This window comes from Argiope bruennichi, chromosome 6, assembly GCF_947563725.1.
Source record: "Argiope bruennichi chromosome 6, qqArgBrue1.1, whole genome shotgun sequence".
Taxonomy (NCBI): Eukaryota; Metazoa; Arthropoda; class Arachnida; order Araneae; family Araneidae; genus Argiope; species Argiope bruennichi.
In genome coordinates this window covers 10,656,478-10,678,859 of record NC_079156.1, presented here as the reverse complement: position 1 = coordinate 10,678,859, position 22,382 = coordinate 10,656,478, and the positions used below count along the sequence as shown (strand labels likewise).

Sequence of the window (22,382 nt, the reverse complement as noted above, 5' to 3'; positions counted from 1 at the left end):
GTTTGAAACTATTTTTAACCAATGCATTAAATTTTAGGGTGTTAAAATAGGAGTTTGTGTTTTATTCATTATTCTTTAGGAATTATTTGTTTATTGCTCACATTAAGCAATATAAAAGTGTGTATAGTAAAAAAAAAAAAAAAAAAAAAATATTTTTTTAATAAGAATTATATATTTTTCTGTTTCGAATTTTTATAAAATAGCTTTTAAAAACAAATGATATAGGCAATATATATAATACATCTACTTTTAAATTTCTAATATCAGTTAAAATCATACTGATAAATTATATAATTGAAACTATGATTATGTTAATATTTCTTCCCATGCATTAAACAATGAAAATAAATAGGAAATATCAATGAAGGAAATAAATCTTATATGTAGATAGATGTTCAGGGGATCAAATTTAAAATTATTTCAGATAATTTTAACATTTTTTTTTTTTAAAGAGCAGTAAAAAAATGTCATTTAAACATTTTATAGGGTAAGATTGTGGTAAAATCTATGCTATAATAATAGTTAAAAAAAGTTGGAAGAATTGTTAGAATGACATTTTCCATGAATTTTTAACGAAAACAAGTATTTTATGGAATTTTAAATTTATCAAAATAAATAACAAACACTATTATTAATAGGTAAAAAAGAAAAGTAAACTATTCAAAATATCTCGTATTTTCAGTCTTGACAAAATTTTGAAAGTATGATAGTTTTAAATATTATGACACTAGTTTCTAGAGTTTGAGAAAATTGAATAACCATTAAACTAATATTTCAATTTGACACCAGCAAGTGTTCAGAAATAAATTGCCTAATGATTGGTATTTGGTTGCCCATTGCTAAAATACATGGGGAAATGATTGGTATTGGGTCGCCCATTGCTAAAACACATGGGGAAATGATTGGTATTGGGTCGCCGATTGTTAAAACACATGGGGAAATGATTGGTATTGGGTCGCCGATTGTTAAAACACATCGGGAAATGATTGGTATTGGGTCGCCCATTGATAAAACAGGTCGCGAAATGCTTGGTATAACGTCGCCCGCGATAATAACAAGTCGCCAAAGGATCGGCAAATTCGTCGAAAACAAGTCGGGGCGACCATCGCGCGGCGAACCGCCGGGGGACATGACCAATGTCGGGGCGAGATCGCCTCCGATCTCGCCCCAATCTCGCTCGTTCCGTGGGGCGATGCTTGGCCAATGGTTGGCCAACGATCTTTTGCTGCTTGGGATATCACCAGTTTGATAAAGCATTGCAGGGCTTTAGAAAAAATTGGTAATAAAATCCGTGAAATAAAAACGTGACAAAAAAATTCTCTGACAATTTAAAAAATGCTCATCAGAGAGGAAAAGAAAAAGCAGGATCATTCTTGTGCACAGTTGGGACTACATATATCGAAGGGTAAAACCCTGTCAATTCGATGCAAGTGTAATTTAAAACATGTAGTCCGTAACGACGCATCATTCAATTCGCGAAAGGACTCAAACTGAAGATCGGGAAACGACGAGGATGGGATTCGAACCCACGCGGGCAGTGCCCAATGGATTAGCAGTCCATCGCCTTAACCACTCGGCCACCTCGTCCGAAAACTCTAATGTTATTACTCATTGGCAGAATAAAAAAAATATTTGACAATTTTTTTCCTATTATTATTTTAATCGATTCCGGACTGGAATATTGACCTCTTTCGGAGAAGACTGTACGGGAAGGAGAGAGATTATGACCAGACCAAATATAAATTATTCAGAATTCTTGTGTTGTGTTATTGTTGTGACTTATGGCACTTTACAAGGTAGCTGAAAGTTATCTCTAGAAATCTTTGTTGCGATATCATACTGTTTAACACAATTTCCTCTTCTTATTATGCTAATAAGCGCATTCTTATGCGGACCTTTTAGTTTCCGTCATCTCTTCAGATGGATAAAGAGATTAGATATGAAAATTTCCTTGTCATGCAAAACTAATGTCAAAAATGCAGTGATATATCAGTCATTAGCTGAGAAGAAAATATTTTGATATGCGTCCATTGTATTTGTGGAATTCATGATCATATTTCGGAGTAGACAAGCATGTTTCAGAATTTTTTTTTATTTAAAAAAAAAAAGCATTTGAGCCTCTGCCGTGACCAGGATTCGAACCTGGGTTATTGCGGCCACAACGCAATGTACTAACCACTATACGATCACGGCGACAAGGAAGATTCTCAGTGATAGCCTTTTAAGGAAACTGCGACTCTTAATCGAAGATGGGTTTTCAAGACTTGAAATAGACCGTGAAATAATTGAAAATCCCGAACAATTGTCAACAGAGGGCACCACGAAAATGAAAGCACCAAATCAATTTTTCAAATCTATACAAAATTAATAAATGCGTTAAACAGTTTGAAAGATTTTCATAAATGTCTTTCCCCCCCCCCTTTAAAAAATCTTTTCAGAAATTTATAAGGCATCCCAAGCAGCAAAAGATCGTTGGCCAACCATTGGCCAAGCATCGCCCCACGGAACGAGCGAGATTGGGGCGAGATCGGAGGCGATCTCGCCCCGACATTGGTCATGTCCCCCGGCGGTTCGCCGCGCGATGGTCGCCCCGACTTGTTTTCGACAAATTTGCCGATCCTTTGGCGACTTGTTATTATCACGGGCGACGTTATACCAAGCATTTCGCGACCAGTTTTATCAATGGGCGACCCAATACCAATCATTTCCCGATGTGTTTTAACAATCGGCGACCCAATACCAATCATTTCCCGATGTGTTTAACAATCGGCGACCCAATACCAATCATTTCCCCTTGTGTTTTAGCAATGGGCGACCCAATACCAATCATTTCGCGACCTGTTTTATCAATGGGCGACCCAATACCAATCATTTCCCGATGTGTTTTAACAATCGGCGACCCAATACCAATCATTTCCCCATGTGTTTTAACGATCGGCGACCCAATACCAATCATTTCCCCATGTGTTTTAGCAATGGGCGACCCAATACCAATCATTTCCCCATGTATTTTAGCAATGGGCAACCATATGCCAATCAATAGGCAATTTATTTCTGAACACTTGCTGGTGTCAAATTGAAATATTAGTTTAATGGTTATTCAATTTTCTCAAACTCTAGAAACTAGGGTCATAATATTTAAAACTATCACACTTTCAAAATTTTGTCAAAAGCCTGAAAATACGAGATATTTTGAATAGTTTACTTTTCTTTTTTACCTATTAATAATAGTGTTTGTTATTTATTTTGATAAATTTAAAATTCCATAAAATACTTGTTTTCGATAAAAATTCATGGAAAATGTCATTCTAACAATTCTTCCAACTTTTTTTTAACTATTATTATAGCATAGATTTTACCACAATTTTACCCTATAAAATGTTTAAATGACATTTTTTACTGTTCTTTAAAAAAAATAAACAAATGTTAAAATTATCTGAAATAATTTTAAATTTGATCCCCTGAACATCTATCTACATATAAGATTTATTTCCTTCATTGATATTTCCTATTTATTTTCATTGTTTAATGCATGGGAAGAAATGTTAACATAATTATAGTTTCAATTATATAATTAATCAGTATGATTTTAACTGATATTGGAAATTTAAAAGTAGATGTATTATATATATTGCCTATATCATTTGTTTTTAAAAGCTATTTTATAAAAATTCGAAACAGAAAAATATATAATTCCTATTAAATATATATATATATATATTACTATACACACTTTTATATTGCTTAATGTGAGCAATAAACAAATAATTCCTAAAGAATAATGAATAAAACACAAATTCCTATTTTAACACCCTAAAATTTAATGCATTCGTTAAAAATAGTTTCAAACACTAAATTATATAATTCCTATTATATGTTTCTTCAATAGAAAATATTTTACAAGCACAAATTAATGTTACTTCAAATTTCTAATATTTTCATAATTTATGTTTAGTGAGGTTTAGATTCGTAGCAAAATAACAAAATTTGATCAATGTTAAACCCCGAATATTTCACAAATATGTTTCATAAAAATTCCATATACAAAAATGTAACGCTTCTTTCAATTTTACTGATTCTATTTACTATTGATTTTACAAAATTACTTCATGAAGAAATTTTATACCTCATTATAAATTTTAGTGTTAGCTAATGTCCAATAGATAACATTTTACAAGCACAAAATAATAATTTACTTCAAATTTCTAATATTTTTTTTATTATCTATGATTAGTTTGGTTTTATGGCACAAGAATTAAATTTGATCTTTGATTAACACTGAATATTTCTCAAAAATTCCATACACAAAAATGCAGCACTTCTTTCAATTCTACAAAATTCCTTATATTTACTATTAACATGTAAAGTTTCTTCAAGTTGTAGAAATTTTACACATTATAAATGTTAGTGTTGGTTGATGTCCAACATACAACATTTTACAAGCACAAATTAATAATTTACTTCAAATTTCTAATATTTTCTTTTTCTATATTTAGTTGTTTGGTTTTGTAGCACAAGAACCAAATTTAATTAATGATTAACACTGAATATTTCACAAAAATTCCATACCCAAACATGGAACACTTCTTCCCATTATAGGTAATTTTATTTACTATTAATTTACAGAGTTACTTCATATTGCATTAATTTTAAACCTCATTATAAATGTTAGTGTTAGCTAATATTCAATAAACAACAATTTACAAGCACAAACTTACTTCTTATTTAATAACTTACTTCAAATTTCTAATATTTTCATAATTTATGTTTAGTGAGGTTTAGATTTGGGGCAAAATAACCAAATTTGATCTATGATTAACTCTGAATATTTGAAAAATATGTTTCACAAAAATTCCATGCACAAAAATACAACACTTCTTTTACTTATATGAAATCTTATTATTAACTTACAAAGTTACTTTATTATTATTAACTTACAAAGTTACTTTATGGTGTAGAAATTTTATACCTTATTACAAATGTTAGTGTTAGCTAATGTCCAATTGATAACATTTTACAAGCACAAATTAACAATTTACTTCAAATTTCTAATTTTTTTTAAAATTTATGATTAGTTTGGTTTTGTTTCATGGCACAAGAACCAAATTTGATCTATGATTAACTCTGAATATTTTACAAAAACTCCATAACTAAAAATGTAAACACTACTTTCAATTATACAAAATTTCTTTAGACAAATATTTTTTTAATTATTATTTTCCCCTCTTTATTTTTAGGAGAAAAGAAAAACAACTATGCAAAACAATTTATTTACAAAGACCTTCATTAAATAATATTTTAGAAATACAAAGTAAAATAATAATTTACTTGAAATTTTTTACTGAATTTTCTGTAATGACTTATACACCCAAGCAAAATCCTGAAACTATGACTTATAATTTAGAAGAATAAATAATATTGACACAAAGTAATTTATAAAAAATTTATTTAAACTTTATTTATTATGTAATACTTGAAGAGTTTGAAATTTCTAAAAATCCCCACACATTTATATAAATATTCTATATATGTATAACTGAATCTTCAGCTACATATAAAAAATTATACATTTATTTATACATTTCATTTTTCCTTTTTGCTGAACCTAGAAAACAATTATAATAGTAATTGAGATTTCGCTTCATTTAAAAGTACAAATAAAACATTTGTTGACAAGTGGACATGAGTAATTAACAAGCAAAAGTCTTATAGAACTTCATAAGCATAATATTTTTGTTCTGATACTGGACTGTGTAAGCAAACTTTATAATAATGTTTAGGATAATAAAGAAAAAAAAAACTCAAACTAATGGGAGTAAAATTTATGTTACTGCTATATGAAATGCGAAATACTTTGAAACTATTCATATAAGAGAACTCAAAAGTGCCTGCATAATCTCAAGTTTTAAAGTTTTTTTTTTTTAAGTTTAAAATAAATACATTCTGCTAAACTTTTTTTAGCCTCATGTCAAAATAAAAATAATTACACAAATGTTATTTCAATACCAAAATATAAAAATGTTATTTAATACTTTATTAAACTTCTTTCATAGAAAAATTGTAAATGAAAAGGAAAATTAACTAAGCTAAATAGAATTAAAATCACTTGAATTGTCAGTCTGAAAAAATAATGAGGTTGCCATTAAAAAAAAATTTTCAAATTATATAGAAAAATAAAATTTGTACAAAACAAAATTTATGCCTTTCTAATTAAGGCAAATAAGTTTTCAGATAAAAAAATCAGAAATTAAAATTTACCTACTTGTCATTCAAGCCTATCACATTGCAACATTTTGAAGTTTTACTACATTTTTCACGAAAAGACATTACATATTTTGGCACTTAAACACATATATCTGATAAATCCTTGATTGCTTCCACTGCTCTGAGTAATTGCAACTGACCGGAGAGAAATTTTGTGATTTGGAATATCTTCAATTCTAAACAAGTTCTTAGGATATAAAGTGAATTGGGACATATAATTGTTTTAAATTTCCTTCTGATGTTCCAAGTAGGTAGAAACCATACTCCGTCACATTAATTATAACTTCCAATATTTTGCTCTTTCTTGAAGTCAGGAATAGAAACTTGCACAATAGTTTCCAAAAAAATATTGAGAAATTTTTTTTTTCTTTATATTTATAGATCAATTTTAAAATTTATTTTATCTTTAATTGCATTTTCAGTTTTGAAACAAAGGTTGCACAAAATTTTTATTTCATTGAATGAGAGATGTATTTCATACTTTGCCAGGTTGTCATTTGGCATTCTATAGAATGCTTAGAAAATGTATGAAATACAAATTGTTTCATACATTACTGGCTTGTTTTAGGCATTATATACAATGCTTGGGCATTCTATAGAATACTGGATTTCATATTTTGCTGGTAATACATATAAAGAATTATACTTTTCTTCAAGTTCACTCTTCTTTTTGCAGATTTGATGAACCTAAAAAACATATTCCTTAATTAGAATAATGATTGAGCTTTCACTTCTTTTAAAAGTACAAATAAAATATTTGTTGACAATTGGAGATATGTAATTAAGGAGTAAAATAGATATATAGAACTTCATAAGCTTGATAATGTTTTCAATCTGATAAAACTATATAGGCAAATATTATAATAATGTTTAGGACAATAGAGAAAAATAATATAAACTAATGGTTGTAAAATTTATGTTACTATTTTATGAAAGGTGAAATAATTATAAACTATTCACATAAGAGTATTCAAATATAACTACATAATTGCAAGTTTTAAAGATTTTTTTTTTGAAATTTACAATAAATATATTCTGTTAATCTATTTTTTTAGCTTTATGTCGAAATAAAAATAATAACACAAATGTTATTGCAAAACCAAAACATAAGAACGTAATTTAATATTTTTTTAAAAACTTTTTTCATTAGAAATTGTTGTTAACAAAAGGAAAGGCATTGTAAATGAAATGGAAAAATATCTGCAATAATTTAAGAACAGACACACACACACAAAAAAAAGATAGGAAATAAAATCACTTGAAAAGAATACAAACAAGAAAAGAAATGATAATCGTAGATTACGCCTAACGCTAATAATATCACGTGCAACTCCATGTTAAGCAATGAGTTCGAACGGCTTCAACAAAAATAATCTTTTTTATTCACTATTTAGAATAAATAATATATTATTTACAAATATATAATAATAAAAACTTTACACTTACCAAGTTTCTTGAAATGACAGTATGCGTTGCTGGTTGAATTTCAAAATCCAATACACGCCAGGTGATTCATGGGAAATTTCTAAAATATGTTCGCATAGCGCCACCTAGGAAAAGCAACTTTCCCGACATCGAGGCGACTATGGGCCGATTGCTTTGAGCCGGTCTTTTTCACTAAGTCGCCGTAGGAGTTCGCCCCGATGAAAAAGCGATCTTCAGAGGCGACAGAAAAAAATATGGTCAAAATCCGATGTCGCGCCAATGCAAAGGTGACATTGGCAAAATACGGGCGGCGTATATCAGATGGCTGCGATGCTTGGCCAATCGTTTAGCGACTTCTCTTGCTGCTTGGGATAGGTTAAAAGACTGGCTTGGATATGAATTTTTTAAATGATTGCCCACAACTCTACAAATATGGAGCTTCATGCCAGGACACAGATGCTTGCCTCCACAACGCTAGCATCTGGTATCTTTACCAGGCGGAATACGAACGGAACCTTGAATAAAATGTGGGCAGGTAAGAAAATATATCACCAGTTTGATAAAGCATTGCAGGGCTTTAGAAAAAATTGGTAATAAAATCCGTGAAATAAAAACGTGACAAAAAAATTCTCTGACAATTTAAAAAAATGCCCATCAGAGAGGAAAAGAAAAAGCAGGATCATTCTTGTGCACAGTTGGGACTACATATATCGAAGGGTAAAACCCTGTCAATTCGATGCAAGTGTAATTTAAAACATGTAGTCCGTAACGACGCATCATTCAATTCGCGAAAGGACTCAAACTGAAGATCGGGAAACGACGAGGATGGGATTCGAACCCACGCGGGCAGTGCCCAATGGATTAGCAGTCCATCGCCTTAACCGCTCGGCCACCTCGTCCGAAATCTCTAATGTTATTACTCATTGGCAGAATAAAAAAAATATTTGACAATTTTTTTCCTATTATTATTTTAATCGATTCCGGACTGGAATATTGACCTCTTTCGGAGAAGACTGTACGGGAAGGAGAGACATTATGACCAGACCAAATATAAATTATTCAGAATTCTTGTGTTGTGTTATTGTTGTGACTTATGGCACTTTACAAGGTAGCTGAAAGTTATCTCTAGAAATCTTTGTTGCGATATCATACTGTTTAACACAATTTCCTCTTCTTATTATGCTAATAAGCGCATTCTTATGCGGACCTTTTAGTTTCCGTCATCTCTTCAGATGGATAAAGAGATTAGATATGAAAATTTCCTTGTCATGCAAAACTAATGTCAAAAATGCAGTGATATATCAGTCATTAGCTGAGAAGAAAATATTTTGATATGCGTCCATTGTATTTGTGGAATTCATGATCATATTTCGGAGTAGACGAGCATGTTTCAGAATTTTTTTTTTATTTAAAAAAAAAGGCATTTGAGCCTCTGCCGTGACCAGGATTCGAACCTGGGTTATTGCGGCCACAACGCAATGTACTAACCACTATACGATCACGGCGCCAAGGAAGATTCTCAGTGATAGCCTTTTAAGGAAACTGCGACTCTTAATCGAAGATGGGTTTTCAAGACTTGAAATAGACCGTGAAATAATTGAAAATCCCGAACAATTGTCAACAGAGGGCACCACGAAAATGAAAGCACCAAATCAATTTTTCAAATCTATACAAAATTAATAAATGCGTTAAACAGTTTGAAAGATTTTCATAAATGTCTTTTTTTTTTTTTTTTTTTTTCCCTTTAAAAAATCTTTTCAGAAATTTATAAGGCATAGGTTAAAAGACTGGCTTGGATATAAATTTTTTAAATGATTGCCCACAACTCTACAAATATGGAGCTTCATGCCAGGATACAGATGCTTGCCTCCACAACGCTCGCATCTGGTATCTTTACCAGGCGGAATACGAACGGAACCTTGAATAAAATGTGGGCAGGTAAGAAAATATATCACCTGTTTGATAAAGAATTGCAGGGCTTTAGAAAAAATTGGTAATAAAATCCGTGAAATAAAAACGTGACAAAAAAATTCTCTGACAATTTAAAAAATGCCCATCAGAGAGGAAAAGAAAAAGCAGGATCATTCTTGTGCACAGTTGGGACTACATATATCGAAGGGTAAAACCCTGTCAATTCGATGCAAGTGTAATTTAAAACATGTAGTCCGTAACGACGCATCATTCAATTCGCGAAAGGACTCAAACTGAAGATCGGGAAACGACGAGGATGGGATTCGAACCCACGCGGGCAGTGCCCAATGGATTAGCAGTCCATCGCCTTAACCACTCGGCCACCTCGTCCGAAATCTCTAATGTTATTACTCATTGGCAGAATAAAAAAAATATTTGACAATTTTTTTCCTATTATTATTTTAATCGATTCCGGACTGGAATATTGACCTCTTTCGGAGAAGACTGTACGGGAAGGAGAGAGATTATGACCAGACCAAATATAAATTATTCAGAATTCTTGTGTTGTGTTATTGTTGTGACTTATGGCACTTTACAAGGTAGCTGAAAGTTATCTCTAGAAATCTTTGTTGCGATATCATACTGTTTAACACAATTTCCTCTTCTTATTATGCTAATAAGCGCATTCTTATGCGGACCTTTTAGTTTCCGTCATCTCTTCAGATGGATAAAGAGATTAGATATGAAAATTTCCTTGTCATGCAAAACTAATGTCAAAAATGCAGTGATATATCAGTCATTAGCTGAGAAGAAAATATTTTGATATGCATCCATTGTATTTGTGGAATTCATGATCATATTTCGGAGTAGACGAGCATGTTTCAGAATTTTTTTTTATTTAAAAAAAAAGGCATTTGAGCCTCTGCCGTGACCAGGATTCGAACCTGGGTTATTGCGGCCACAACGCAATGTACTAACCACTATACGATCACGGCGACAAGGAAGATTCTCAGTGATAGCCTTTTAAGGAAACTGCGACTCTTAATCGAAGATGGGTTTTCAAGACTTGAAATAGACCGTGAAATAATTGAAAATCCCGAACAATTGTCAACAGAGGGCACCACGAAAATGAAAGCACCAAATCAATTTTTCAAATCTATACAAAATTAATAAATGCGTTAAACAGTTTGAAAGATTTTCATAAATGTCTTTTTTTTTTTCCCCTTTAAAAAATCTTTTCAGAAATTTATAAGGCATAGGTTAAAAGACTGGCTTGGATATAAATTTTTTAAATGATTGCCCACAACTCTACAAATATGAAGCTTCATGCCAGGATACAGATGCTTGCCTCCACAACGCTCGCATCTGGTATCTTTACCAGGCGGAATACGAACGGAACCTTGAATAAAATGTGGGCAGGTAAGAAAATATATCACCAGTTTGATAAAGCATTGCAGGGCTTTAGAAAAAATTGGTAATAAAATCCGTGAAATAAAAACGTGACAAAAAAATTCTCTGACAATTTAAAAAATGCCCATCAGAGAGGAAAAGAAAAAACAGGATCATTCTTGTGCACAGTTGGGACTACATATATCGAAGGGTAAAACCCTGTCAATTCGATGCAAGTGTAATTTGAAACATGTAGTCCGTAACGACGCATCATTCAATTCGCGAAAGGACTCAAACTGAAGATCGGGAAACGACGAGGATGGGATTCGAACCCACGCGGGCAGTGCCCAATGGATTAGCAGTCCATCGCCTTAACCACTCGGCCACCTCGTCCGAAATCTCTAATGTTATTACTCATTGGCAGAATAAAAAAAATATTTGACAATTTTTTTCCTATTATTATTTTAATCGATTCCGGACTGGAATATTGACCTCTTTCGGAGAAGACTGTACGGGAAGGAGAGAGATTATGACCAGACCAAATATAAATTATTCAGAATTCTTGTGTTGTGTTATTGTTGTGACTTATGGCACTTTACAAGGTAGCTGAAAGTTATCTCTAGAAATCTTTGTTGTGATATCATACTGTTTAACACAATTTCCTCTTCTTATTATGCTAATAAGCGCATTCTTATGCGGACCTTTTAGTTTCCGTCATCTCTTCAGATGGATAAAGAGATTAGATATGAAAATTTCCTTGTCATGCAAAACTAATGTCAAAAATGCAGTGATATATCAGTCATTAGCTGAGAAGAAAATATTTTGATATGCGTCCATTGTATTTGTGGAATTCATGATCATATTTCGGAGTAGACGAGCATGTTTCAGAATTTTTTTTTATTTAAAAAAAAAGGCATTTGAGCCTCTGCCGTGACCAGGATTCGAACCTGGGTTATTGCGGCCACAACGCAATGTACTAACCACTATACGATCACGGCGACAAGGAAGATTCTCAGTGATAGCCTTTTAAGGAAACTGCGACTCTTAATCGAAGATGGGTTTTCAAGACTTGAAATAGACCGTGAAATAATTGAAAATCCCGAACAATTGTCAACAGAGGGCACCACGAAAATGAAAGCACCAAATCAATTTTTCAAATCTATACAAAATTAATAAATGCGTTAAACAGTTTGAAAGATTTTCATAAATGTGTTGTTTTTTTTCCCCTTTAAAAAATCTTTTCAGAAATTTATAAGGCATAGGTTAAAAGACTGGCTTGGATATGAATTTTTTAAATGATTGCCCACAACTCTACAAATATGGAGCTTCATGCCAGGATACAGATGCTTGCCTCCACAACGCTCGCATCTGGTATCTTTACCAGGCGGAATACGAACGGAACCTTGAATAAAATGTGGGCAGGTAAGAAAATATATCACCAGTTTGATAAAGCATTGCAGGGCTTTAGAAAAAATTGGTAATAAAATCCGTGAAATAAAAACGTGACAAAAAAATTCTCTGACAATTTAAAAAATGCCCATCAGAGAGGAAAAGAAAAAGCAGGATCATTCTTGTGCACAGTTGGGACTACATATATCGAAGGGTAAAACCTTGTCAATTCGATGCAAGTGTAATTTAAAACATGTAGTCCGTAACGACGCATCATTCAATTCGCGAAAGGACTCAAACTGAAGATCGGGAAACGACGAGGATGGGATTCGAACCCACGCGGGCAGTGCCCAATGGATTAGCAGTCCATCGCCTTAACCACTCGGCCACCTCGTCCGAAATCTCTAATGTTATTACTCATTTGCAGAATAAAAAAAATATTTGACAATTTTTTTCCTATTATTATTTTAATCGATTCCGGACTGGAATATTGACCTCTTTCGGAGAAGACTGTACGGGAAGGAGAGAGATTATGACCAGACCAAATATAAATTATTCAGAATTCTTGTGTTGTGTTATTGTTGTGACTTATGGCACTTTACAAGGTAGCTGAAAGTTATCTCTAGAAATCTTTGTTGCGATATCATACTGTTTAACACAATTTCCTCTTCTTATTATGCTAATAAGCGCATTCTTATGCGGACCTTTTAGTTTCCGTCATCTCTTCAGATGGATAAAGAGATTAGATATGAAAATTTCCTTGTCATGCAAAACTAATGTCAAAAATGCAGTGATATATCAGTCATTAGCTGAGAAGAAAATATTTTGATATGCGTCCATTGTATTTGTGGAATTCATGATCATATTTCGGAGTAGACGAGCATGTTTCAGAATTTTTTTTTATTTAAAAAAAAAGGCATTTGAGCCTCTGCCGTGACCAGGATTCGAACCTGGGTTATTGCGGCCACAACGCAATGTACTAACCACTATACGATCACGGCGACAAGGAAGATTCTCAGTGATAGCCTTTTAAGGAAACTGCGACTCTTAATCGAAGATGGGTTTTCAAGACTTGAAATAGACCGTGAAATAATTGAAAATCCCGAACAATTGTCAACAGAGGGCACCACGAAAATGAAAGCACCAAATCAATATTTCAAATCTATACAAAATTAATAAATGCGTTAAACAGTTTGGAAGATTTTCATAAATGTGTTTTTTTTTTCCCCTTTAAAAAATCTTTTCAGAAATTTATAAGGCATAGGTTAAAAGACTGGCTTGGATATGAATTTTTTAAATGATTGCCCACAACTCTACAAATATGGAGCTTCATGCCAGGATACAGATGCTTGCCTCCACAACGCTCGCATCTGGTATCTTTACCAGGCGGAATACGAACGGAACCTTGAATAAAATGTGGGCAGGTAAGAAAATATATCACCAGTTTGATAAAGCATTGCAGGGCTTTAGAAAAAATTGGTAATAAAATCCGTGAAATAAAAACGTGACAAAAAAATTCTCTGACAATTTAAAAAATGCCCATCAGAGAGGAAAAGAAAAAGCAGGATCATTCTTGTGCACAGTTGGGACTACATATATCGAAGGGTAAAACCCTGTCAATTCGATGCAAGTGTAATTTAAAACATGTAGTCCGTAACGACGCATCATTCAATTCGCGAAAGGACTCAAACTGAAGATCGGGAAACGACGAGGATGGGATTCGAACCCACGCGGGCAGTGCCCAATGGATTAGCAGTCCATCGCCTTAACTACTCGGCCACCTCGTCCGAGATCTCTAATGTTATTACTCATTGGCAGAATAAAAAAAATATTTGACAATTTTTTTCCTATTATTATTTTAATCGATTCCGGACTGGAATATTGACCTCTTTCGGAGAAGACTGTACGGGAAGGAGAGAGATTATGACCAGACCAAATATAAATTATTCAGAATTCTTGTGTTGTGTTATTGTTGTGACTTATGGCACTTTACAAGGTAGCTGAAAGTTATCTCTAGAAATCTTTGTTGCGATATCATACTGTTTAACACAATTTCCTCTTCTTATTATGCTAATAAGCGCATTCTTATGCGGACCTTTTAGTTTCCGTCATCTCTTCAGATGGATAAAGAGATTAGATATGAAAATTTCCTTGTCATGCAAAACTAATGTCAAAAATGCAGTGATATATCAGTCATTAGCTGAGAAGAAAATATTTTGATATGCGTCCATTGTATTTGTGGAATTCATGATCATATTTCGGAGTAGACGAGCATGTTTCAGAATTTTTTTTTATTTAAAAAAAAAGGCATTTGAGCCTCTGCCGTGACCAGGATTCGAACCTGGGTTATTGCGGCCACAACGCAATGTACTAACCACTATACGATCACGGCGACAAGGAAGATTCTCAGTGATAGCCTTTTAAGGAAACTGCGACTCTTAATCGAAGATGGGTTTTCAAGACTTGAAATAGACCGTGAAATAATTGAAAATCCCGAACAATTGTCAACAGAGGGCACCACGAAAATGAAAGCACCAAATCAATTTTTCAAATCTATACAAAATTAATAAATGCGTTAAACAGTTTGAAAGATTTTCATAAATGTGTTTTTTTTTTCCCCTTTAAAAAATCTTTTCAGAAATTTATAAGGCATAGGTTAAAAGACTGGCTTGGATATGAATTTTTTAAATGATTGCCCACAACTCTACAAATATGGAGCTTCATGCCAGGATACAGATGCTTGCCTCCACAACGCTCGCATCTGGTATCTTTACCAGGCGGAATACGAACGGAACCTTGAATAAAATGTGGGCAGGTAAGAAAATATATCACCAGTTTGATAAAGCATTGCAGGGCTTTAGAAAAAATTGGTAATAAAATCCGTGAAATAAAAACGTGACAAAAAAATTCTCTGACAATTTAAAAAATGCCCATCAGAGAGGAAAAGAAAAAGCAGGATCATTCTTGTGCACAGTTGGGACTACATATATCGAAGGGTAAAACCCTGTCAATTCGATGCAAGTGTAATTTAAAACATGTAGTCCGTAACGACGCATCATTCAATTCGCGAAAGGACTCAAACTGAAGATCGGGAAACGACGAGGATGGGATTCGAACCCACGCGGGCAGTGCCCAATGGATTAGCAGTCCATCGCCTTAACTACTCGGCCACCTCGTCCGAGATCTCTAATGTTATTACTCATTGGCAGAATAAAAAAAATATTTGACAATTTTTTTCCTATTATTATTTTAATCGATTCCGGACTGGAATATTGACCTCTTTCGGAGAAGACTGTACGGGAAGGAGAGAGATTATGACCAGACCAAATATAAATTATTCAGAATTCTTGTGTTGTGTTATTGTTGTGACTTATGGCACTTTACAAGGTAGCTGAAAGTTATCTCTAGAAATCTTTGTTGCGATATCATACTGTTTAACACAATTTCCTCTTCTTATTATGCTAATAAGCGCATTCTTATGCGGACCTTTTAGTTTCCGTCATCTCTTCAGATGGATAAAGAGATTAGATATGAAAATTTCCTTGTCATGCAAAACTAATGTCAAAAATGCAGTGATATATCAGTCATTAGCTGAGAAGAAAATATTTTGATATGCGTCCATTGTATTTGTGGAATTCATGATCATATTTCGGAGTAGACGAGCATGTTTCAGAATTTTTTTTTATTTAAAAAAAAAAGGCATTTGAGCCTCTGCCGTGACCAGGATTCGAACCTGGGTTATTGCGGCCACAACGCAATGTACTAACCACTATACGATCACGGCGACAAGGAAGATTCTCAGTGATAGCCTTTTAAGGAAACTGCGACTCTTAATCGAAGATGGGTTTTCAAGACTTGAAATAGACCGTGAAATAATTGAAAATCCCGAACAATTGTCAACAGAGGGCACCACGAAAATGAAAGCACCAAATCAATTTTTCAAATCTATACAAAATTAATAAATGCGTTAAACAGTTTGAAAGATTTTCATAAATGTGTTTTTTTTTTTCCCCTTTAAAAAATCTTTTCAGAAATTTATAAGGCATAGGTTAAAAGACTGGCTTGGATATGAATTTTTTAAATGATTGCCCACAACTCTACAAATATGGAGCTTCATGCCAGGATACAGATGCTTGCCTCCACAACGCTCGCATCTGGTATCTTTACCAGGCGGAATACGAACGGAACCTTGAATAAAATGTGGGCAGGTAAGAAAATATATCACCAGTTTGATAAAGCATTGCAGGGCTTTAGAAAAAATTGGTAATAAAATCCGTGAAATAAAAACGTGACAAAAAAATTCTCTGACAATTTAAAAAATGCCCATCAGAGAGGAAAAGAAAAAGCAGGATCATTCTTGTGCACAGTTGGGACTACATATATCGAAGGGTAAAACCCTGTCAATTCGATGCAAGTGTAATTTAAAACATGTAGTCCGTAACGACGCATCATTCAATTCGCGAAAGGACTCAAACTGAAGATCGGGAAACGACGAGGATGGGATTCGAACCCACGCGGGCAGTGCCCAATGGATTAGCAGTCCATCGCCTTAACCACTCGGCCACCTCGTCCGAAATCTCTAATGTTATTACTCATTGGCAGAATAAAAAAAATATTTGACAATTTTTTTCCTATTATTATTTTAATCGATTCCGGACTGGAATATTGACCTCTTTCGGAGAAGACTGTACGGGAAGGAGAGAGATTATGACCAGACCAAATATAAATTATTCAGAATTCTTGTGTTGTGTTATTGTTGTGACTTATGGCACTTTACAAGGTAGCTGAAAGTTATCTCTAGAAATCTTTGTTGCGATATCATACTGTTTAACACAATTTCCTCTTCTTATTATGCTAATAAGCGCATTCTTATGCGGACCTTTTAGTTTCCGTCATCTCTTCAGATGGATAAAGAGATTAGATATGAAAATTCCCTTGTCATGCAAAACTAATGTCAAAAATGCAGTGATATATCAGTCATTAGCTGAGAAGAAAATATTTTGATATGCGTCCATTGTATTTGTGGAATTCATGATCATATTTCGGAGTAGACAAGCATGTTTCAGAATTTTTTTTTATTTAAAAAAAAAGGCATTTGAGCCTCTGCCGTGACCAGGATTCGAACCTGGGTTATTGCGGCCACAACGCAATGTACTAACCACTATACGATCACGGCGACAAGGAAGATTCTCAGTGATAGCCTTTTAAGGAAACTGCGACTCTTAATCGAAGATGGGTTTTCAAGACTTGAAATAGACCGTGAAATAATTGAAAATCCCGAACAATTGTCAACAGAGGGCACCACGAAAATGAAAGCACCAAATCAATTTTTCAAATCTATACAAAATTAATAAATGCGTTAAACAGTTTGAAAGATTTTCATAAATGTGTTTTTCTTTTTTTTTTTTCCTTTAAAAAATCTTTTCAGAAATTTATAAGGCATAGGTTAAAAGACTGGCTTGGATATGAATTTTTTAAATGATTGCCCACAACTCTACAAATATGGAGCTTCATGCCAGGATACAGATGCTTGCCTCCACAACGCTCGCATCTGGTATCTTTACCAGGCGGAATACGAACGGAACCTTGAATAAAATGTGGGCAGGTAAGAAAATATATCACCAGTTTGATAAAGCATTGCAGGGCTTTAGAAAAAATTGGTAATAAAATCCGTGAAATAAAAACGTGACAAAAAAATTCTCTGACAATTTAAAAAATGCCCATCAGAGAGGAAAAGAAAAAGCAGGATCATTCTTGTGCACAGTTGGGACTACATATATCGAAGGGTAAAACCCTGTCAATTCGATGCAAGTGTAATTTAAAACATGTAGTCCGTAACGACGCATCATTCAATTCGCGAAAGGACTCAAACTGAAGATCGGGAAACGACGAGGATGGGATTCGAACCCACGCGGGCAGTGCCCAATGGATTAGCAGTCCATCGCCTTAACCACTCGGCCACCTCGTCCAAAATCTCTAATGTTATTACTCATTGGCAGAATAAAAAAAATATTTGACAATTTTTTTCCTATTATTATTTTAATCGATTCCGGACTGGAATATTGACCTCTTTCGGAGAAGACTGTACGGGAAGGAGAGAGATTATGACCAGACCAAATATAAATTATTCAGAATTCTTGTGTTGTGTTATTGTTGTGACTTATGGCACTTTACAAGGTAGCTGAAAGTTATCTCTAGAAATCTTTGTTGCGATATCATACTGTTTAACACAATTTCCTCTTCTTATTATGCTAATAAGCGCATTCTTATGCGGACCTTTTAGTTTCCGTCATCTCTTCAGATGGATAAAGAGATTAGATATGAAAATTTCCTTGTCATGCAAAACTAATGTCAAAAATGCAGTGATATATCAGTCATTAGCTGAGAAGAAAATATTTTGATATGCATCCATTGTATTTGTGGAATTCATGATCATATTTCGGAGTAGACGAGCATGTTTCAGAATTTTTTTTTATTTAAAAAAAAAGGCATTTGAACCTCTGCCGTGACCAGGATTCGAACCTGGGTTATTGCGGCCACAACGCAATGTACTAACCACTATACGATCACGGCGACAAGGAAGATTCTCAGTGATAGCCTTTTAAGGAAACTGCGACTCTTAATCGAAGATGGGTTTTCAAGACTTGAAATAGACCGTGAAATAATTGAAAATCCCGAACAATTGTCAACAGAGGGCACCACGAAAATGAAAGCACCAAATCAATTTTTCAAATCTATACAAAATTAATAAATGCGTTAAACAGTTTGAAAGATTTTCATAAATGTGTTTTTTTTTTTTTTTTTTTTTGCCTTTAAAAAATCTTTTCAGAAATTTATAAGGCATAGGTTAAAAGACTGGCTTGGATATGAATTTTTTAAATGATTGCCCACAACTCTACAAATATGGAGCTTCATGCCAGGATACAGATGCTTGCCTCCACAACGCTCGCACTGGTATCTTTACCAGGCGGAATACGAACGGAACCTTGAATAAAATGTGGGCAGGTAAGAAAATATATCACCAGTTTGATAAAGCATTGCAGGGCTTTAGAAAAAATTGGTAATAAAATCCGTGAAATAAAAACGTGACAAAAAAATTCTCTGACAATTTAAAAAATGCCCATCAGAGAGGAAAAGAAAAAGCAGGATCATTCTTGTGCACAGTTGGGACTACATATATCGAAGGGTAAAACCCTGTCAATTCGATGCAAGTGTAATTTAAAACATGTAGTCCGTAACGACGCATCATTCCATTCGCGAAAGGACTCAAACTGAAGATCGGGAAACGACGAGGATGGGATTCGAACCCACGCGGGCAGTGCCCAATGGATTAGCAGTCCATCGCCTTAACCACTCGGCCACCTCGTCCAAAATCTCTAATGTTATTACTCATTGGCAGAATAAAAAAATATTTGACAATTTTTTTCCTATTATTATTTTAATCGATTCCGGACTGGAATATTGACCTCTTTCGGAGAAGATTGTACGGGAAGGAGAGAGATTATGACCAGACCAAATATAAATTATTCAGAATTCTTGTGTTGTGTTATTGTTGTGACTTATGGCACTTTACAAGGTAGCTGAAAGTTATCTCTAGAAATCTTTGTTGCGATATCATACTGTTTAACACAATTTCCTCTTCTTATTATGCTAATAAGCGCATTCTTATGCGGACCTTTTAGTTTCCGTCATCTCTTCAGATGGATAAAGAGATTAGATATGAAAATTTCCTTGTCATGCAAAACTAATGTCAAAAATGCAGTGATATATCAGTCATTAGCTGAGAAGAAAATATTTTGATATGCATCCATTGTATTTGTGGAATTCATGATCATATTTCGGAGTAGACGAGCATGTTTCAGAATTTTTTTTTATTTAAAAAAAAAGGCATTTGAACCTCTGCCGTGACCAGGATTCGAACCTGGGTTATTGCGGCCACAACGCAATGTACTAACCACTATACGATCACGGCGACAAGGAAGATTCTCAGTGATAGCCTTTTAAGGAAACTGCGACTCTTAATCGAAGATGGGTTTTCAAGAATTGAAATAGACCGTGAAATAATTGAAAATCCCGAACAATTGTCAACAGAGGGCACCACGAAAATGAAAGCACCAAATCAATTTTTCAAATCTATACAAAATTAATAAATGCGTTAAACAGTTTGAAAGATTTTCATAAATGTCTTTTTTTTTTTTTTTGCCTTTAAAAAATCTTTTCAGAAATTTATAAGGCATAGGTTAAAAGACTGGCTTGGATATGAATTTTTTAAATGATTGCCCACAACTCTACAAATATGGAGCTTCATGCCAGGATACAGATGCTTGCCTCCACAACGCTCGCATCTGGTATCTTTACCAGGCGGAATACGAACGGAACCTTGAATAAAATGTGGGCAGGTAAGAAAATATATCACCAGTTTGATAAAGCATTGCAGGGCTTTAGAAAAAATTGGTAATAAAATCCGTGAAATAAAAACGTGACAAAAAAATTCTCTGACAATTTAAAAAATGCCCATCAGAGAGGAAAAGAAAAAGCAGGATCATTCTTGTGCACAGTTGGGACTACATATATCGAAGGGTAAAACCCTGTCAATTCGAACAAGTGTAATTTAAAACATGTAGTCCGTAACGACGCATCATTCAATTCGCGAAAGGACTCAAACTGAAGATCGGGAAACGACGAGGATGGGATTCGAACCCACGCGGGCAGCGCCCAATGGATTAGCAGTCCATCGCCTTAACCACTCGGCCACCTCGTCCAAAATCTCTAATGTTATTACTCATTGGCAGAATAAAAAAAATATTTGACAATTTTTTTCCTATTATTATTTTAATCGATTCCGGACTGGAATATTGACCTCTTTCGGAGAAGACTGTACGGGAAGGAGAGAGATTATGACCAGACCAAATATAAATTATTCAGAATTCTTGTGTTGTGTTATTGTTGTGACTTATGGCACTTTACAAGGTAGCTGAAAGTTATCTCTAGAAATCTTTGTTGCGATATCATACTGTTTAACACAATTTCCTCTTCTTATTATGCTAATAAGCGCATTCTTATGCGGACCTTTTAGTTTCCGTCATCTCTTCAGATGGATAAAGAGATTAGATATGAAAATTTCCTTGTCATGCAAAACTAATGTCAAAAATGCAGTGATATATCAGTCATTAGCTGAGAAGAAAATATTTTGATATGCATCCATTGTATTTGTGGAATTCATGATCATATTTCGGAGTAGACGAGCATGTTTCAGAATTTTTTTTTATTTAAAAAAAAAGGCATTTGAACCTCTGCCGTGACCAGGATTCGAACCTGGGTTATTGCGGCCACAACGCAATGTACTAACCACTATACGATCACGGCGACAAGGAAGATTCTCAGTGATAGCCTTTTAAGGAAACTGCGACTCTTAATCGAAGATGGGTTTTCAAGACTTGAAATAGACCGTGAAATAATTGAAAATCCCGAACAATTGTCAACAGAGGGCACCACGAAAATGAAAGCACCAAATCAATTTTTCAAATCTATACAAAATTAATAAATGCGTTAAACAGTTTGAAAGATTTTCATAAATGTGTTTTTTTTTTTTTTTTTCCTTTAAAAAATCTTTTCAGAAATTTATAAGGCATAGGTTAAAAGACTGGCTTGGATATGAATTTTTTAAATGATTGCCCACAACTCTACAAATATGGAGCTTCATGCCAGGATACAGATGCTTGCCTCCACAACGCTCGCATCTGGTATCTTTACCAGGCGGAATACGAACGGAACCTTGAATAAAATGTGGGCAGGTAAGAAAATATATCACCAGTTTGATAAAGCATTGCAGGGCTTTAGAAAAAATTGGTAATAAAATCCGTGAAATAAAAACGTGACAAAAAAATTCTCTGACAATTTAAAAAATGCCCATCAGAGAGGAAAAGAAAAAGCAGGATCATTCTTGTGCACAGTTGGGACTACATATATCGAAGGGTAAAACCCTGTCAATTCGATGCAAGTGT

At 33.9% G+C, this 22,382-nt stretch overlaps 22 non-coding genes across 22 annotated transcripts; all 22 read right to left on the bottom strand.

Moving 5' to 3' along the window:
* Window positions 1-1,505: 1,505 nt before the first annotated feature.
* Window positions 1,506-1,587, bottom strand: Trnas-gcu (transfer RNA serine (anticodon GCU)). Its single transcript has one exon. It is a non-coding gene; the product is annotated as a tRNA-Ser (tRNA).
* A 534-nt stretch (window positions 1,588-2,121) lies between these two features.
* Window positions 2,122-2,193, bottom strand: Trnah-gug (transfer RNA histidin (anticodon GUG)). Its single transcript has one exon. It is a non-coding gene; the product is annotated as a tRNA-His (tRNA).
* A 6,313-nt stretch (window positions 2,194-8,506) lies between these two features.
* On the bottom strand, window positions 8,507-8,588 carry Trnas-gcu (transfer RNA serine (anticodon GCU)). The gene has a single exon. It is a non-coding gene; the product is annotated as a tRNA-Ser (tRNA).
* Window positions 8,589-9,122: 534 nt separating this feature from the next.
* On the bottom strand, window positions 9,123-9,194 carry Trnah-gug (transfer RNA histidin (anticodon GUG)). Its single transcript has one exon. It is a non-coding gene; the product is annotated as a tRNA-His (tRNA).
* A 714-nt stretch (window positions 9,195-9,908) lies between these two features.
* Trnas-gcu (transfer RNA serine (anticodon GCU)) lies at window positions 9,909-9,990 on the bottom strand. The gene has a single exon. It is a non-coding gene; the product is annotated as a tRNA-Ser (tRNA).
* A 533-nt stretch (window positions 9,991-10,523) lies between these two features.
* Trnah-gug (transfer RNA histidin (anticodon GUG)) lies at window positions 10,524-10,595 on the bottom strand. The gene has a single exon. It is a non-coding gene; the product is annotated as a tRNA-His (tRNA).
* Window positions 10,596-11,300: 705 nt separating this feature from the next.
* On the bottom strand, window positions 11,301-11,382 carry Trnas-gcu (transfer RNA serine (anticodon GCU)). Its single transcript has one exon. It is a non-coding gene; the product is annotated as a tRNA-Ser (tRNA).
* Window positions 11,383-11,915: 533 nt separating this feature from the next.
* Window positions 11,916-11,987, bottom strand: Trnah-gug (transfer RNA histidin (anticodon GUG)). Its single transcript has one exon. It is a non-coding gene; the product is annotated as a tRNA-His (tRNA).
* Window positions 11,988-12,692: 705 nt separating this feature from the next.
* Window positions 12,693-12,774, bottom strand: Trnas-gcu (transfer RNA serine (anticodon GCU)). The gene has a single exon. It is a non-coding gene; the product is annotated as a tRNA-Ser (tRNA).
* Window positions 12,775-13,307: 533 nt separating this feature from the next.
* On the bottom strand, window positions 13,308-13,379 carry Trnah-gug (transfer RNA histidin (anticodon GUG)). Its single transcript has one exon. It is a non-coding gene; the product is annotated as a tRNA-His (tRNA).
* Window positions 13,380-14,083: 704 nt separating this feature from the next.
* On the bottom strand, window positions 14,084-14,165 carry Trnas-gcu (transfer RNA serine (anticodon GCU)). Its single transcript has one exon. It is a non-coding gene; the product is annotated as a tRNA-Ser (tRNA).
* A 533-nt stretch (window positions 14,166-14,698) lies between these two features.
* Trnah-gug (transfer RNA histidin (anticodon GUG)) lies at window positions 14,699-14,770 on the bottom strand. The gene has a single exon. It is a non-coding gene; the product is annotated as a tRNA-His (tRNA).
* Window positions 14,771-15,474: 704 nt separating this feature from the next.
* On the bottom strand, window positions 15,475-15,556 carry Trnas-gcu (transfer RNA serine (anticodon GCU)). Its single transcript has one exon. It is a non-coding gene; the product is annotated as a tRNA-Ser (tRNA).
* A 534-nt stretch (window positions 15,557-16,090) lies between these two features.
* Window positions 16,091-16,162, bottom strand: Trnah-gug (transfer RNA histidin (anticodon GUG)). Its single transcript has one exon. It is a non-coding gene; the product is annotated as a tRNA-His (tRNA).
* A 705-nt stretch (window positions 16,163-16,867) lies between these two features.
* Window positions 16,868-16,949, bottom strand: Trnas-gcu (transfer RNA serine (anticodon GCU)). The gene has a single exon. It is a non-coding gene; the product is annotated as a tRNA-Ser (tRNA).
* A 533-nt stretch (window positions 16,950-17,482) lies between these two features.
* On the bottom strand, window positions 17,483-17,554 carry Trnah-gug (transfer RNA histidin (anticodon GUG)). Its single transcript has one exon. It is a non-coding gene; the product is annotated as a tRNA-His (tRNA).
* A 710-nt stretch (window positions 17,555-18,264) lies between these two features.
* Window positions 18,265-18,346, bottom strand: Trnas-gcu (transfer RNA serine (anticodon GCU)). The gene has a single exon. It is a non-coding gene; the product is annotated as a tRNA-Ser (tRNA).
* Window positions 18,347-18,879: 533 nt separating this feature from the next.
* Trnah-gug (transfer RNA histidin (anticodon GUG)) lies at window positions 18,880-18,951 on the bottom strand. The gene has a single exon. It is a non-coding gene; the product is annotated as a tRNA-His (tRNA).
* A 713-nt stretch (window positions 18,952-19,664) lies between these two features.
* On the bottom strand, window positions 19,665-19,746 carry Trnas-gcu (transfer RNA serine (anticodon GCU)). The gene has a single exon. It is a non-coding gene; the product is annotated as a tRNA-Ser (tRNA).
* A 532-nt stretch (window positions 19,747-20,278) lies between these two features.
* On the bottom strand, window positions 20,279-20,350 carry Trnah-gug (transfer RNA histidin (anticodon GUG)). Its single transcript has one exon. It is a non-coding gene; the product is annotated as a tRNA-His (tRNA).
* Window positions 20,351-21,057: 707 nt separating this feature from the next.
* Window positions 21,058-21,139, bottom strand: Trnas-gcu (transfer RNA serine (anticodon GCU)). Its single transcript has one exon. It is a non-coding gene; the product is annotated as a tRNA-Ser (tRNA).
* A 533-nt stretch (window positions 21,140-21,672) lies between these two features.
* Trnah-gug (transfer RNA histidin (anticodon GUG)) lies at window positions 21,673-21,744 on the bottom strand. Its single transcript has one exon. It is a non-coding gene; the product is annotated as a tRNA-His (tRNA).
* Window positions 21,745-22,382: the final 638 nt, after the last annotated feature.